At 36.8% G+C, this 18,992-nt stretch overlaps 1 protein-coding gene across 2 annotated transcripts in view; it reads right to left on the reverse strand.

Moving 5' to 3' along the window:
* The window catches only part of LOC134225378 (mucin-2-like), a 212,384-nt gene that overhangs the window by 167,998 nt on the left and 25,394 nt on the right, over positions 1 to 18,992 (reverse strand). The gene's annotated exons all lie outside the window — the stretch shown is intronic.

Below are 18,992 nucleotides of genomic sequence, written 5' to 3' on the forward strand. Positions count from 1 at the left end.
AGGGACTAAAATCGTGTTTTGAGAGCGTTTAATTAATAGTACCTTTATTATGCAATTTAGCGTAATGATGTCTTCGAGACATTCAATCTTTTAGTTAATGTGCTTTTTTGGAGGTATTCAGCTTAGTGAGATGAAAAATTTATTTTTTCCACAAACAACATATAAGGTTTGATTCTTCATAAAAGTTGTAGCAAAAGTTCTCCTGAAAAAAATTTTCGAAGATTCCATTACTTTTGGAGATTTTGTACGTTTTATGCTGACTACCCCTTAAAAATGGGTTTTTCACCATATCTTTTTCATTTTTATTTCTACATTTTTTTGCATGTTCTAGAAAATTTTAGATAATATTAAAATACGCCGTTGGATGGCTATTGTGACTTAAAAACTTAAAAAATAAAAAAATTATAACAGTTTTATTAGATTTTTTAGTCATTTTGATTTAACTGCTTCTAGGCATCGGGCAAATTGTGGCAGTCAATCTCATACGCATAACAAAGTACAAGTAATGAACTTTTAATTAATACCTGAACTGTAGAGTTGTAAGCGAATGTAAGTAGGGTAAGACGGTATAATATGCCCCCCCCCTAAGGCAGCTCCTTGATATCTTTTTACTTTTCAATGCTATTTATGCAAACTTTGTGTTATTCGGTAGTCCAGAAAGTCGCAAATGCATTGCCCGTGAGTAGTCATATAAAAATATTACAGATAACACGTGATAAGGCTTTTTTGAAAAGTCGTGAAAAAATGAATTTCAAATAGTGCCTGGGCAATACGCCCCACCTTAACCAAAGACGTTTCATAGCCCTTCATTAGTATTTTATCAATCCCATAATCAAAAGGCTACAAATCATTATGCGCTTGACATTAAAAAACCAACATAGGTCCATTTAAGCAGGTGTGAATTACATTTCAATATTTTCCATACAATTTGGAAGCAGCTGCTGCAGGCTCGCTGCGCTTGTGTTCAGTTGGTAAGGGCATATCGTCCTGCCTACACTGGGGCGTTTTGGCCAGTGAAACATGTTTTCGAAAATCGTTACATTTTTGTAGATGGTAGCAATTTTATATCATATTAACCACTGAGAAAAGTTATTTTGTTGCCCAACTGAGTGTTCCAGTGCAAGTTTTGCGGACAGTATGCCAGAGTCGCTCCAGAATGTTGAGCAAACAAACATAAAAAGTTACATCAAAACTGTGACTTTTTGTATTCTGCTATTATTTTCATTGTGTAATACAAAAATACTTTCACATTCACATAGTATGATGGGTTTACAAATACTTATAGGTACCAACTGATTTTGACCCTTAAATAGTTATAGTTTTCTAGAAATCAAAGGGGGGCGTTTTGGCCAGGTGGGGCGCATTATACCGTCTTACACTAATTTTTCATCAAAAACCATTTTCTACTTTGCAAGGTAGAAATCAATCACCCACCACAGGGAGTTGATGAACCAATGCACCATGCGTCTCCATATGATTGTATGCTTATACATCGAACATGTTCAAAACTTGTTTGCATAAAATGCAATAAATCTCCAAAAGTAATGAAATTACGAACTTGGTGTCTTTGATCAAGTTTTTCGGGAGATTTTTTGCTACAACTCTCACGAAGACATATACCTTCCATGTTGTAAGTGGAAAAAAATAACTTATCATCTCACTTTTATGGGGATTGATCGAAAGAAACGCGTCGACTTACTGATAAAATGTCTCGAAGACGCCATTACGCTAAATCACATAATAAAGATGCTATTAAATAAACGCGCTAAAAACACGATTTTATTCACTGTGCACAGGTGTAAATCAAAAAATAAACCTGAAGAAAATGTTATTTTGTTGTCATCCTCATCATAATTGTCATTACAAATCCATTTTGATATTATTTGTTTGCAAAGCTATGTATTTCTCTTTTTTTTAAGCAACATTTGTCAATGCCGCAGCCAAATTCCCTCTTTGCGAATAGTTTAAAAAGGGTTTCTAAATACTCTTATGATAGCTTTATAGCAATTATCGAGAATGGACCATTTGGTCATAATTTACTCTTAAAGTTGTCATCAGGAATTTGTCATGTAGTAGTTGATCTTGAAAAGCGTTTCCTGGGCTTGGATGAACTGAAATGGAAAAAATGTTGAACGCTCATCCAATTCAATTCTATGAATGACAATTAGCATACTTAATTGATTTAATGAAGCTCTGGGAACTCTTGTTTGCAATGAAGGTTGAATAAACAGGAAGTAGGATTAAGTTTTCTCTTAACAATTTTTTTGTTTTCCTTTCTTTATTTGATAGGTATTCTGTGTTACTTAACCGCTACTGTGCCGAGATCTACTGTGGTATTTTGCTGTACAGAATCCAAACAGAATCTATTTTTAGATATCCATTGCTCTTTTATTGTTGTCGTTGCCAGTCCATCTCATCGTGACTCCATTGTGTCCGTTTGTCCATGTCGTGTATCCGTGTATCGGTTGCCATTTATCCGGGTAACGTTGGAGGAATGCCTCCGAGAAGAACAAGTTGTCAGTCGTCATCAGACAGCCGTGACGGTAAGGTGCGTACCCCAAACGCCACTGTATGGGCTGCAATCCGACGACTGACGAGGGTTTGGTGGAGGGCCCGGGAATCGAACCTTGCTCCTGTAAGAATTCTGTGGACTTCCTTTTTCTCTAATTCTGAGAAAATCCTCCCCCAGGAATTCTGCAAAATTCTTTTTCCAGGAATTCTGAAATGCTCATATTACAGCTGGGAAGCTCTCTCGTACAGAATATTCCTTCTCAAAGAATTCTGGAAAATTCCTTCTCAGGAGCTTTGAGGATTTACCCCTTCAGAAAATACGGGGAATCCGGATTTTGATGGTACTTGAATTCTGAGCAAATTCTTCCTTACGAGTTCGAGGAAATTCCTGCTTAAAGAATTCTGGCAATCCGGGGTTCTTCCATCTCCAGGAATTCTGGGGTATTCCTTACTCTGAGTATTTTCCCCTTCAGGAATTATAAGCTATTATTCTAGCAAACAATCTAAAGCATCGGTTCTCAACCTTTGGCTTCCCTTCGAACTTTTGCATTGATTGAGGTACACCCTCTCGAAAGTAGGCTTGCAATCATCTTGAACAAATAATTTCGAGTCCTTTGAAGAGAAGCTCCTTTCAGCTTTTGAATCCTTTTAAAGTAGGCTTCCGCGCCTCTTGATAGAGAGGCTTCCGAGCGTCTTGAAGGCGGTTTTTGAGCCAATTAAAAGGAGGCTTTCTTTGCATCTTGAAAGGACGCTTCTGAGCCTCTTGAAAGTATGCTGCCAAGCCTCTTGAAAGAAGAATTCCGAGCTTCTTGAAGCAAGGCTTCCAAACCACTTGAAAGTAGACTTCCGAACCTCTTAATAGGAGGCAACCTAACCACTTGAAAGGAGGCATCCAAACTCCTGGGATCTTCTCTTGAAAAGAGGCTTCTGAGGCTCTTGAGAGGAGGCATCCGAGCCTTTTAAAAGGAGGCTTACGAGCCCCTTGAAATGAGCCGTACGACCCTCTATGTGTCAAAACCATTCTAATATTTAAATTTTATCAGCGTTATGCTCCCTCAGACCTAAGCGGTTTCAACAACGACAACTAATCGCTGCGATTCTATCGTTGGATCGCTGAAGGCAATGTTCCATTTACGCCCCATTCTAACGGCGACAAAATCGTAGTCGCCAAGCGATTTAATCGCATCGCAATTGTCGCGCCGCGTTTGTTTGGAGGAAACCTAATACAGGTTTCACAGTTCATGTTTGGGTGATAAAACATACTTTTCTACTACTACTGATAATGCTCTCGTATCTTTGACAAATTTAATTGTCGAAGTCAGAGGCATTGCAATTCCTAAATGTGAAATTAAATTCAACTACATTATTATTGACGACGATCTTCAGCTACTGATCCGTCTTAAAAATGTGCATTAGAGTGGGGCGTCATGGTCATTTTTTCAAATCAATGGTTTTTCGAAGCCATTCTGGGTCCTGAACAACTGTGCAGAATTTGGGACCGATTGGTTGCTCCCTCGTTTTCCGCATCGCGTTTGAAGTTTGTATGGAAATTAGTATGGTAGAACGTATATTTTTGCATTTCTTCTACTAGAGGTTTCAGTTCATCGTAAACCAAGTGGCGCACTGCGTTAAAGTATAACCCAAAGGATGCCGAAAAACTTTGCTGAAGAAGGCACGTTGCTGGAACGTCCACGAAAAAAGTTATAACGCTTCGAAGATTGAGTGCTCAAACCGTATGCAAAAAATCGTTTATTCTGCCAGCACTGCCGAACTACGTAGACCAATAATTTAACTGAGTGGTATTTCAAAATAATTGATCTTACAGGGCTTTAGAGCTAATGGGAGCTATCCGGAATCATTTCACAAAGAAAAAAATCCGACGAGAAGGAAAATGGGTTTTGCCCTTCGATAAACATAGGTCGTCCGGTAGTGCTGGCAGAAACATTGATTTCTTGCATATGGTTTGAACAATCAATTTTCGAAACGTAATAACATTTTTTGTAGACCTTCCAGCTACGTACCTTCTTCGGCAAAGTCCCTCGGCATCTTCCAGACTACATGCTAACGTATTGAGTCACGTGATTGATGATTAATTGAAGCCTAAATGCAAAAATGCAAAAAAGTATGTTCCCCCATACTAATTTCCATGCAAATTTAAAACGCGATGCGGCATGCGAGGTCGCAACCAATCGAGCCCATATTTTGCACAGTTGATTGGGGTCCCAAAACGATTCAGAAAAACCTTGATCTCACTTGATCGGACGAAGTTTGCTTTTTTCCATACAACTGCGCCCCACTCTAATGTGCATACTTCCCAGATAAATGGAAAAACGCCAAAGTTATTCCAATTTTGAAGCCGGACAAAAATCCAGCTGAGGCTTATTATTATCGCTCAATCAGTTTGCTTTCTTTATTTTAAATATAATGATGGTTCATATTAATGACAATTCTAGTTTTGCTGATGAGCAATTTGGTTTTCGCCATGGGCATTCAACCACTCATCAGCTATTATTATTCGACTCAATAAATCTGAAGGATATTCAACCGGAGTTGCTCTTCTTTATATAGAGAAAGCATATGATAGTCTTTGGCATGAAGATTTGATTGTAAAATTGATGAATTTTAATGTTCCTCTGTACATTATTAAACTGATCCAAAATTATTTATCAGATCGCTCACTGCAGGTGAACTATCAGGATTCCAAATCTGATAGATTACCTGTAAGGGCTGGTGTCCATATTGTATAAAATTTTTTCTTCTGACTTACCTGATTTACCACCAGGGTGTCAAAAATCTTTGTTTGTAGATGACACGGGCCTTTCAGCCAAAGGGCGAAGCCTTCGTGTCATTTGTAGTAGATTGCAAAAAAGTTTGGATATTTTCTCCACTTACTTGCAAAAATGGAAAATTTCCCCGAATGCTTCCAAAACTCAGCCTATAATTTTCCCACATAAGCCGAGAGCTTCCTATTTAAAACCTTCTAGCAGACATATTGTGACTATGAATGGGGTTCCAATTAATTGGTCTAGCAAAGCCAAATATTTAGGACATCTGCTGGACCAAAAATTGAAGACCTTCAAGCCAAATGTAACAAATATGGTAAGTGTCTATATCCACTTATAAACAGAAAATCAAAACTTTGTCTTAAGAACAAACTTTTGATTTACAAACAAATTTTTAAACCAGCCATGTTGTATGCTGTGCCAATATGGACTAGTTGCTGCAATACCAGAAAGAAGGCACTTCAGAGGATTCGAAATAAAATTTTGAAAATGATTCTGAAGTTGCCTTCGTGCAACGATTAGTTGTACCCTTAGTATAAATTAGGTTATGTTTAGTTTAAGTTGAAAACATAGTAATTCTTTCTTCTTCTTCTTCTTATTGGCATTACATCCCCACACTGGGACAGAGCCGCCTCGCAGCATAGTGTTCATTAAGCATTTCCACAGTTATTAACTGCGAGGTTTCTAAGCCAGGTTACCATTTTTGCATTCGTATATCATGAGGCTAACACGATGATACTTTTATGCCCAGGGAAGTCGAGACAATTTCCAATCCGAAAATTGCCTAGACCGGCACCGGAAATCAAACCCAGCCACCCTCAGCATGGTCTTGCTTTGTAGCCGCGCGTCTTACCGCACGGCTAAGGAGGACACCAATAGTAATTCCAACATAGTTCAATTCAACCAGAGAAAAAATCCTAACTACCAGAGACAATTGAAATGTATTAATAATAACTAAAAATATAACATAGCAAATTAGGATGATAGTGTTAAGAAAACACGGAACACATAGTCTAAGAGATGAATGCATGTATTAGATAATTAGCAAATAAAATTAGTTAAAAATTATTATAATAAATAGTAAAACGATTTATTAAATATACATTATCATGATGTTTAAAAAAACATATGTTAATTTTAACATACCTGAAACAAAAAAAAAGATATAATTAGTAAATATTTTTAGATATACATATAAATTATATAAAATTATGCTTAGTCTTTTTTATGTCATACAATTGTGTCATTTTTCACCATTTGTGAACTCATACGATACAAATCTTCTTAAAAGACATTCCGTGTTACTTAGAATTATTATTCGTGAAGCTTTAAGATTACTTACTATATGTGCAATTTGCTATTAGTTCTACTGAACTACATGAAATACTGTTCAACAAAATATATATTTAAAAAAAAAAATGTGTGAAAACTCAGATGTGAATATGTACATTATGTGGAAGATTATGATTTGAAAAATGTATTGGAGGTAACCTTGTTCCTTCGAAGGAACTCGAACTTCCGACCCTCAGTACGCTTGACTGGTGCTTTGTACTAAGGGTCGAACCCAGTCTCATCCAAGGAAAGTGGTTTCTTCCAATACATTTTTCAAATCATAGTCTTCCACATAATGTACATATTCACAGCTGAGTTTTCAGAACATTGTAAATTAATGTCTAAGTCTAGTGGTCCAATACCCGAAAAATAGACTATGATTGAACCAAAAAATTGTGTTAAGTACAAGCTTAGCATTGAACCCACCTTTAAAAACCAGCATTGAAAGGAAATTTATAAGTTTGTGAACAAAACTAGTTTTCTAATAGTGATACACTGCTTCGTATAATTTGTTTGAACAAGTCAGCGGTGTTGGTAAAAGCTCAAAATATAATGATTGAAATAGTATATAAGCTATATCAATCACGTGCGAGTTGATATAAGCCGAACTGATCTTCAAAAAAATCATCCAATAGAGTTGAACAGCAATTGAAAGGAATAAGATTCATTATCCAAATATAAATCAAAATCACTCGCCTAGATTTGCAGCCATCGCATCGCAGCATTATTCAACCGAGGTCAAACTAAAAAACAGCTGAAGTAGTCAATAACGTTTCACATTTTTACACACCAAGGCACTCATTCAGTTATTATTACCGATTCGCTTCTACCAACCTCACATCCTGTGCCATTCTTTATTATTTATTGTTGCGATGCATGCAGAGAGCCAACCATCACACTGCTGGCACAAACACATTACTCGCACTTAAGCATAATACACAGTCCTAAGACGTCTACACCATACGGAGCAATAAAATCGTTTCTTCAAACTGATGCCATCAAGGTGCGCAGACATCCACCCCAACTGTACAACAACCTCCACATTATTGGTTCGGTTTGTGCACGCCTAGTTTTTCGTTTTGTTACTGGTCAATAATGCTTATTGCTGGCAGTAGCAGTAGCTAGTAGCATCACACTGACTGCCAGAACGGAATGTTAGAGGCCCGGTAAAAACAAAGCTTAAAAGCCTTCGAGTTCTACCAAGTTACAATGACGTGGCAATCGCTATCTAATCGCAGGAAAGTTCTGCTTGTGCTGTGTGACGTAGGTATGAGGTATCAAAAGTGTTTATGGGTTTACTGCAACAATTTATTAGGGAATAACGAACTTAAAAACACGGTAGTAAATTAAAACGATAAAGATAATAATTTTGGATAATCAAAAAATATGTGAAATTTATGTATAGATATGTGCCTTTTTTTCCTAAAAATGTGCAATTCTCGTATGTTTCGTTCAAGATTGTACATCAACTGCTAATATGGAATAAAATTTTTAAATACACTCAACTTGCGATAGCTCATGCTAAATTATTTACATGAAAATTTGGCATATACAGATTTGCTGAATTTAATACAATCATCGTATTCATGTTTACAATCACTGGCACTGCATCAAACCGGAATCTATAAAAAAGAGCTTACATTTTCTGTATTAGAAAAATGCTGCATGCTGTATAAGCCAAGACTGAATACAGATTTGTGAGAATTTTTTTTAAGTGTAGATTATTGAGAAATTATTATGTAAGCACTAAAAAATTTAATGGGGGAGGGGAATCTGTCATTTCAGAGAAAATGCTTTACGTAATTAGTTTATATGGCTACATTGCCTAAATCTAAAACAACGTTTGAAAAGGGCGTAACAGTCGAAATGCAAACATTCCAGTTCTTCGTCTATATATTCAGCTTTACGGTGATTTAGGTATATGTAGACGAATGACTGGAATTATTACATTTTGTCTGTTACGCCAATTTTAAGACGTTGCTCTAGAAATCAAAATTACGAAATTGCTTCGGAAATACTGAAATAATATTTTGTTAAGACTACAAGTACCGAGCCATGATTTGTAACGTAAAGTACCAAGTTCGCAGATCTCCCAGATCTCAGCCGTTTTATAACTAAATCTCTTCATTTTTTTCACAGAACAATCTGTGGGATGTCAAAAATTGACTACTGAAGACAGATTAAATTTTCATGTAACGGGCACTGAGAACCAGCCGGATAGTTCCGTTCCACGTTCCAAGCGAGTGCAGTGCGTGTTTTAGTCGTCGCGAAAATTATAAATTATCTGGTATTCGGTGGCTCATGTGCATGTATTGCGCTTTGCTCCGGTTGTAACGAGCGCGATCTTCAATAGTTTGCAGTAGTCATCGAGCAGTGCATGTTTTAGTCGTCGCGAAGTAGTTAATTTTTGATATAGGGTTTGTTCACAGAAGTTTCAAAATGTTTAGGAGCGCATCTTTCGATAAAAATAGTTTGATAATTAATTACCCTAAAAGTGAGTTGAAAAATTATTTTTTCACCAGAATGAGATAGACACATAGTGTCTTCCGCAAAGTTGTGGCAAGTTGTAATACGAGCAACTTTGCTGAACATGCCGAGTCTCTATCTCTTATATATAACAAACTTAAGACGTTTTATGTAAAAACCCCTTAAAATCACATTTTTCATTCTAACTCTTTCCAATGATTTTTCCCATTTTCCGTCTTTTCTAGGAAGTTGTTAAGCAAGCAAAATAACATGTTTTGCTGAACATTGGAACATTCCATCTCATATACAAAATAAAGTTATCTTTAAATTATACATATTTTTAGAGTTATTTCCACTCATAATTACTCCCTTAATTGCAAAAAGTCGCAAATTTCTTCACGATATGCTGAAAGTCGCTCATTTCAGCTTTTCACTAAAATTGAAAACTTTTGTCGACAAGAGTCTTCTCAATTGCTGTGTTAAAAACTTGTAAACCCACGAAAAATCATAATGTTTGAATAACTTTGGTTTTATAAGAGATGGAAAGTTACAATGTTCAGCAAAAACATGTATTTTTGCTGGTTTGACAACTTTGTAGAAGAGACGGAAAATGTGAAAAATCATTGGAATTAGTTAAAGTTAGGATAATGATTTTAAAAGGATTTCCACATAAAACACAATCAAAAACACACTAATAATGTTTGAAAAAAAAAAACACTAAACATGTTAAGTTTATTATATCAAAAATATGGAAACTCGGCTTCATAGCCGCATTTGTTTTTAATAGCATTTGTTTTAGCATTTATTTGCCAGTTGTTTCCAAATTTAACTGGATACAAATTTAAATGAATACAAAATTTTGCTCTTTGTCATCGCTTTCACACTTTCACTATAATTGTTTTAGTATCTTCTGTAAGGAACTTCCTTCGACTTCTCGGCCAACCTCTGGCTTTTGATACAACTGGATCCAACGAACTCAATGATCAATGCCTCAGTTCCTCAATGCGTCCTAAAATTTACCTAGATAAGCAGATGTTTCAGCTGTTTTAATCAAATCGAAACGCTTCGACATGTGTGTTGTGTAAGTTTATTGTATTTTCGACATCACGCGAATACTTTTAGAAATTTGAATTCCTTGAATTCTCTTTTATGAATTCTCAAATAAATATAAATTATATATTTCTTGTGATTTTTCTCTGAATTTGTAGAACAAACAAAATAAAAAACTTATATAAATTATATATGACAAACAAACGTTTTATGTTTGTTATGAAACCTCAAAACATTCTTTTAGCTAGAACTAATTCTGATGATTTTTCACATTTTCCGTCTCTTCTACAAAGTTGTCAAACCAGCAAAAATACATGTTTTTGCTGAACATTGTAACTTTCCATCTCTTATAAAACTAAAGTTATTCAAACATTATGATTTTTCGTGGGTTCACAAGTTTTTAACACAGCAATCGAGAAGACTCTTGTCGACAAAAGTTTTCAATATCAGTGAAAAGCTGAAATCTCGCTTAGCTTTTCAAAAGGACCTAAGTAAAATTTTTTCATGAATTAATTTGAATAGCGCAATCAACAGAAAAACATTAAAGCTTTTGATTGCAGTACTCAAATTATTTCATGAAAAAAATGTTACTTAGGTCCTTTTGAAAAGTTAAGCGAGAAATGAGCGACTTTCAGCATATCGTGGAGAAATTTGCGACTTTTTGCAATTAAGGGAGTAATTATAAGTGGAAATACCTCTGAAAATATGTATAATTTAAAGATAACTTTTGCTGTATATGAGATGGAATGTTCCAATGTTCAGCAAAACATGTTATTTTGCTTGCTTAACAACTTCCTAGAAGAGACGGAAAATGGGAAAAATCATTGGAAAGAGTTAGAATGAAAAATGTGATTTTAAAGGGGTTTTTACATAAAACGTCTTAAGTTTGTTATATATAAGAGATAGAGACTCGGCATGTTCAGCAAAGTTGCTCGTATTACAATTTGCTATGTGCGGAAGAAACTATGTGTCTATCTCATTCTGGTGAAAAAATAATTTTCTCAATTCACTTTTAGGGTAATTAATTATCAAACTATTTTTATCGAAAGATGCGCTCCTAAATATCTTGAAACTTCTGTAAACAAACCCTATATCAAAAATCAACACTTTTCGAGTTTTTGTATTTCGACTGTGAAAATGACGAAACAAAACACTGTGCAATGGCGATTTTGTCACCCACACCAGTGAGAACCTAAACCCAAACTCCGCACCTCTATGATAAATTACGCACAGCCTCACTGGTGGACGAATCATTAGCTGTCATTGAAAATGTGCAGAGCCTATCGTTAATGACGAAGTAGTGAGCATCGTGAGCACTCACATCTGTCGCTTATTTACAGCGGTTTGAGCTAGCTTGTCATTGATAGGAAGGGATGCCAACCTTTAAGATGCCGTATATGTCAATCTTCGGGTTGATTTCGGAACACCTTTCGATTTTCTGAGGCCAGCTAAGCGACCGAAGAAGAGGAATCGCTCTTTCGAGTAAGAACCGCCAACGAACCAAGAAGTGCGCGTCGAAATAAAGTTTTAAAAAAATAATTTGCTATAATATAACAGAGTGTGAATAGAAGTAAAAAGGAAAGTGTACTTCAAGACTGAGCGGAAATAAGATTAACAAGAAAAGGTCCGAATTAGGGCCTTTTCTTTCGGAAAGCTTTCTGGAGCACCAAAACCTGTTTCTCGCCCACAGTAAAGCCACCGGAACAGCCAGGACACGGAATCGGCCTCGGGAATCGTTAAGCCACGGTAACAGATAAGCCACGTGTAGCGATAGGCCAGCTTGAAAGCCATTCCGCTCACCATTTTGTAAAATCAGAGACTGAATAACACCCCACGCCATTGTATACCGATCACGCAAGCTCTAGGAGCGTCGACCACATTCCGTCAGGGCCGGAAAGCAGCACGTATCCCGTTCTCGAAAGCGACTCGAAGCGTTCCGTAGGCTATTCCATTAACCATCTGGCCATTCCATCATCTTTCCGGCCATTCCATCATCCGTACGGCCATTCCGTCATCCGCCCGGCCGTAGGAAGTGCCGCCTTAGTCACGCCGATCGCCCAGATTGGCCATTCCATCACCAGCGCCATCCGGGCGAGAAGTGTACCGAAACATCGCATGCAACATCGGAGGGCCCTCCACAGCATGATACCCTAGTTGGTTTTCCCGGAACAACCTTTTTGAGTTTCCAAATTAAGCCTTAAGAAATCCCCAGGGAAAAGTGTTCGTAATTTCGAAATGATCTTCTTAGGATTTCCTAGAAAATTCTTCTGAATTTCCACGGAAAATTGCTCCAAATTTTAACATTTTTAAAGGAAATTAGTAGGAATTACGGAAAATTATTGGTATTGTCCATTCGGAAATTCAACGGGAAGTTGTTCAAAAAGAAGAAGAATCATATGACCGAAAGTTATTCAGCAAATTGAACGTTGGGCCGTAATGGTTAATAGATCGAAAACGGTTTGACCGAAAATGTCATTTGGCCGAAAGCGACATACGGCCGAACTGGTAATTTGGCCGAAAAAGAAGTTTGCCTCAACAACTCGTTTTGTCGTCATGTAGTCGAACATGCCGTTTGGCAGAAATGTTCATTTGGTGTAAGGCCGAAAATGTTACTTGCTGTATGGATAATATGATTAAACATGTCGATAACCAAAAATGTCAAACAACATTTTCAGACAAATGTTCCTTTCTTATCAGTTTCGACAGTTGTTTTTTTTTGTATAACGATTTTTCGGCCAATGGACCAGTTCGGCCGAACGACATTTGCGGTAGTACAAATGTCCATTTCAGTCAAATGACATTTTCTGCCGAACGGCATTTTAAGCCAAATGACCTATACAGACAAACGACTTTTTTGTGCCCGAATGACCAGTTGTTCATTTCGGTCAAATGAGTTTCGATCTAATGGTTTGTTCGGCCAAATGACGGATACAGCTTTATTCGTAGTTCGACTGAAAGGCCATTTGTTCGAAAGCCACTTAGTCGATTGTCATTAAGCCGAATTCCATTTGGCTGAATGGGACGTTTGACCGAAACGGTTAGCAGGTTAAAAATAGTTTGGCTTAAAATGTCATTTGGCTGAAAGCGACATACTGCCGAAAATGCCGTTATTAAACAGGTCATATAGCCAAAAAGGTTGACCCGTTTGACCTGTTCGGACAAATGACTTTTTCAGCAAAATAATCAGTTTAGGCAAACAACACTTTCGGCCGTATGTCCAAAATTTCAAACGAAATTTTTCAGAGTTTGCACAAGAAGTGATTCGATTTTTTTTTTATTTTATCACAAACGCCCGAATGACACTCGCCTGTATTCCATTCGCCCGAATGCAACAGTCGCTCGAAAAGACCATTCGCCCAAATGGACCACTCGCACGAATAGACCATTCGCCCGAATAGGTCATATATACATATGTATACCTCCAGATTCTATAACAATATGTTATTTCTCATAATCATATTAAAAGAAAAAATATGCCGATCACCTGGAATATATGAACGTACCAGTTTTAGTAAAGTGGGTCTCTAGTGGTCTTTTTATGCATGCTTTGATTTGCGACCATTCACATGAGTCCGCTACGTTATGCATAATTACGTTAGGCATAATGGACGTTACGCATTACGGACGTTAGGGATAATGTACGTTAGCCATAATGGTCGTTTGGCATAATTCCGCCTTCATGTCATGGGCTGTTCTTTAGGTCATTTATGTATAACGTCCATTATGCCTAACGGGTACATCCCATTTACATAATACTTGCTTACATACAAAAATACGTTTCTCTGGGCGAGATTTTCGAACCTCTTTGGATGCCTTTGTTATATCTTCACATAAAAAAGTGCTAAGGTAACAAACTTTTTATAGGCAAGTTGAAGTCTGTTATCCTTCCCGTATGCCGGTTGTAATCCCAATCGCTAATGTTTTCTAAAAACAAAACTTTGGTTGAGGAGAAAGAAACATCCTTAAAACTTGAATTTGGGAAGACACGTTCCTCAGTATTAATCTCAGCCATTTTAAAATTCAATAGTATATACTCTGGATCTAACGTATACTGATAAATTTAGGGCAATGGTCCATTCGGGCGTTTGGTCTATTCGGGCGAATGGAATTCGGGCGTTTATGATTCGGACGTTTGTGATAGAACTTTTTTTTCGTGGGATATTCTTCGGAATTTACTCGAAAAATTCCCCGAAATGTACACTTAAATTCTCCACACTGCCAAAAATCCTTACATTTGTATTGGCGAAAATCCATTAATTTAACTTATGATGTTTATTACACCCAATATTTTTTACACGGGTGGTATTCATTAATTTCTCGCTTAACCTGAACCTTCACATCTTTTTATATATCATCTGATTTTTTTTGTTTTTTTTTTTCACTCATAGTTTTATGGACGCTAAAGGTCTTAATCGACTAAACCCATCCGTGTAAAAAAAGAACTGTGTGTAGAGCACACATAACCACTCTTCACGCGAAATACAAATAGAATCTATAATCAAATAAAATTAGTTATTGAATTTATGCGTGGATTCATATTGAATATATTTGAGTCCCCAAATTGCAAATATATTCAATATGAAACATTTTCTCAGTGGAATTTCCATGGAGAATTCTTCCAATATTTTAAGGAAATTTAATTGAAATCCCGAATATTTGCCTAATTCGGTAAAAAAAATCTGTGGATTTCAGCGGAAAATTCTTCGGCTTAACTTTTACGGAAAGTTTTTAAAATTTCAACGGGAAATGGAATTTGGAAGAAATAACATTCACGAAAATTTTCATAAATTGTGTTTTTTCTTGGCACGGTGGCACACGCCTCTAACTGTGACGTACAAAGAGGTCAGACAAAAACACAAAGATATAACCATTTCCGTGAAAACGGTTCCGGGAACATGATGAAATGATAACAGATCGGAATAATGCAAATATGGGTATAACTTCATAGCTCCACACCCAAAATACAAATCCAACAATTATTGTACAAAATCTTGGCAGATACAATTCGATAAGCTTTTTATACAAATATTGTATTAAAATAATACAAATCTGTAAGATGTCCATACACAATTGTATTAAAATCTTCCGGAATCGTATATGCCAAATTATTATACAGTTTCTGTAAGGTTCTTATGCAGAACTGTATTAAAATCTGCCATCCGCTGGTTAGGTGTACGAGACGATGATTACAGAAACATGTCCAGGTTGATAGTTTCCACTGACACCCTTATAGCAGGAGCCTTCGAGGAAGAATTGGTTTTGGAACCATCTGGTACCATTGGTGTCAAATTTCATGTTTTTTTCCAAGATGATGATCATAGAACTTTATTAAAGATACATTTTGAGGACTCAGGGTGTATGGCCAATACCGGACCGTTTTCACGGAAATGGCCATATTTCTGCGTATATCTGACTGATTTTCGATCTGCAGCCAGCATTGCATTGGTCAGCATATTAGTTCTAGTGTCTAGGGAAAGCATAAAACACGATGAAAGTAAACATCACATAAAATGACAAGCAGAAGCAGAAGCAAAAAAAGCATTTCCAACATACCCTTCGGTAAACCCGGAACATCTCCGGTGGCCAATGGCCATTCTGAGGTTTTGCATGGGGACAGAATACTAGAAGAGTTTCAGCGTTCGATGCACCCAGTTTTATTAAAATCGGATTATTTTACGCAAAGTATAGCTGATTTAAATTCTGACAAAATTTTGCCTATCTAAACCTTTTTGTCTAACCGCTGTATGTTATTTCCTATTGAAAATTAGCTGGATAGGACTATGAACATAGAAGTTATGGTCAAAGTTAGGGCCGCATTTAACCGGGCGTCAGGGTCGACGATTTGAGGGGGGCTATATAGTACCCAAATATTTAATTCCGATCGGTTTTAATGCATATAACAGCTTTCCAAGTATTTTTTATTTTACAAATCGACATGTGTCTTAGTGCCTTGTGCCTTGCTACATTAAATGATCATCATCATCATAATATTTAAACTTAAATCACATTCATTCGACTTATAGATAGTTATCACTAAGCTCGGTGCAAAATAAATCCACTGGAAGCTGAACTAAACAGTTTCACTCTATTTGGCGATTAGATTTCTTGGTTCGTCGCATTTTGGCACAGAATGATCGCTCACCGTGATCGAATCATCAACCGTGATGCCTGCCAATCATACTTTCTACGATTCAGTACATCACCCTCGAAAGACACCAACAAATACCAACCAACAGAAATGCGGAAAAGCAAAGCTTCCAAGAAAATTATCATCGGGAAGTCAGCAAGCCAGGGCAGTCGGCTGCGAAAACAACAAAAACCTAACGATGAATGGGTCTCTATCTACCAACAGTAGGTAGTGGTGCGGTAAGCCATCACCGAGTGATGACTCATTCCTAACCCGGGTCCATATGGATGGCACCCTGCTTGGATTGATGGCGTATACCATTATGTGCAGCCTAGCATGCAACACACATCTCACCCACCAGTGCACGACTATGTCACGTCAATTCGACGCTATGTGTTATTACCTCTGGATGGAGCTGGCGTTGATTAAAATCATCTTGGAAGGAAGTCAGTCCGCCTAAAAGTTACGCGAAGAAGAATTGCATTGTCAAGTGTGTACCGTGGGGCATCGAAATCCGTACACTTAAGCACCTTAGTATATGAAAAAGTCATTAGAAAATAGGAATCGAATGTAAATAAAACGTTTGTCATTGACACAGGCGCATGAAGGCTTCTACTTTTGAAGTGTTTCACATTTACTCATTAAAAACTACGAAAAATATGATAAAATAATGAATTAAATCAACTACTCCTGACTCGAAATCCGTCCACCGTGGACGGATCTCGATTCAAAGGATCAAAATCCGTACAGCTATTTCTTAACTAAATATTTAAATTGAAACAGTCTTATTGATTATACTACCACTGTAAATAATTCGATACGCACCTTGAGAAGCGATCCCTTCGATTTGTATTCCGCTTATCTTATGTAATGATTTGCAATTAGCAATTAAAACACAGTTACTTTTGGTGCAATTATGCTCTACCCGAAAACAAAATGGCGGCACAAACTCCGCGTTTGGTGGGTGGAGATTTGTTTTTGATTTTTGTTGGTTTAATTTCAAAGCCTTCTTTCCAATTCTATGCCCTAAAAGCTTACTATCAAGTATCGGAACAGGATAAGATTAATTATTCCTACATTAATTATTTCTAACCTCCTTTAATCCGGAGACGAGCCAGCCTCGGGCAAAAAGTCTCTTTAATAAAGACACAAAAAAAAAAAAAAAAAAACCTCCTTTAATTTATTGATATCTCATGAGGTGGACGGATTTCGGTGCTGTACGGATTTCGGTCCCGCACGGTATTTGAATACTTGTAAAAGGAATGGATTTTATTAAAATAATATACAGCTAAACAATTTGAGTAATTTGATGGTGGATGAAAAGTTTCTCGAATTGGTAGGTACGAGGATTTGAACTTCCTGTCTCAAGCTGGCATTTAGATCATTTGATTCGACTACAGCCGGATGCTGTATAGGACTGTGAGAGAGACACGAAATGATTGGTTGAATTTTGCGCAAGCGTGTTTCTAGGCGGGTGAATTGACCTTTTCCATAGAGTGACTTCTCGGGCAGAAATACCAAACCTCTTCCTAAAAGGAAACACGATTCACGGCTTTTGGTGTGTTAACATTGTTTCTTTTAATTTGATTACTTCCAAACTATGACTAGCAACTCATCTTGGGAGGGGAGACATTTACAATCGATAACATTTGTTTTGTTATATTACAGAAATGTTTTGGAAAGCAAGTACTGGCTGTCCACAAACCACGTAGACTGAAATTACACATTTTCAAACACCCCCCTCCCCCCTAGTAGACTTTCGTAGACTTTTCCGAAACCCCTCCCCCACCCCCTTGAAGTCTACGTAGACTTTCCCAAATTTTATTTTTTTTAAATCCAAAATATCATATGTGATTGGACAACCAAAATCTAAATCAAATTTAATCCTCTGTCCACTGCTTCGAAAACCAAATCTCCAAGTCAATTAATTTAATTTCTGTTGAATTCGATTCCTCCTAGAGGTGTGCATCACCGCTGCCGACACTTTTGCATCGGCACGCCACAGCTTTAAATCTGTCATGCATCTCTCCACGCCGATTCAAATTTGTAGAAAACCGAAGAATTTTTAGAATTTCCGGGAAAATTTAGAATTTTTTCCCGAGGTAATTTGAAGTTTAATTAGACATTCCGAAATATTTCCCGTGGAATTTTGGAATGGTTTCCTAAGTTATTGTAGATTTGGAGCAATTTCCTAAGGATTTTTTTTAAATTAAAAGACATTCCAAAGACTTTTCCGAATAATTTGCGGTGGAAATTATAGAGAATTTTCTGTTGAAATTTTGGTGAATTTCTCGTAAAAAATTCGAATAATTTTTCATGTAAATTACTAAGGCTTTCTTACAAAAATTGCATTTTTTTTGCGGAAACTCAAAGAGTTTTTGATGGGAAATTCAAATAATTTCTCGTGGAAATTTCAACAGTTTCCTTAGAAATTCCTAAGATTTTCCATTGATTATTCCAAAGAATTCGCATTAGTACTCCCGAAGAAATTGCCGTAAAATATACGAAGAGTTTCCCATGGACATTTCGAAGAATTTCGCTTATATATCCAAAGAATTCCTCGCAAAAATTCCGAAGAATTCCCGAAATTAAGAAAATTTCCCGGGGACTTCCCAGAAAATCTCCAGTGAAGGGTTTCTCGTGGATATTTCACGGAATTCCTCGTTGAAGTGCTACCTACATGAGTTCCCGTGAAAATTCTATAGAATCACTTGAAGTTTCCA

This window comes from Armigeres subalbatus, chromosome 3 (genome assembly GCF_024139115.2).
Source record: "Armigeres subalbatus isolate Guangzhou_Male chromosome 3, GZ_Asu_2, whole genome shotgun sequence".
Classification (NCBI taxonomy): domain Eukaryota; kingdom Metazoa; phylum Arthropoda; class Insecta; order Diptera; family Culicidae; genus Armigeres; species Armigeres subalbatus.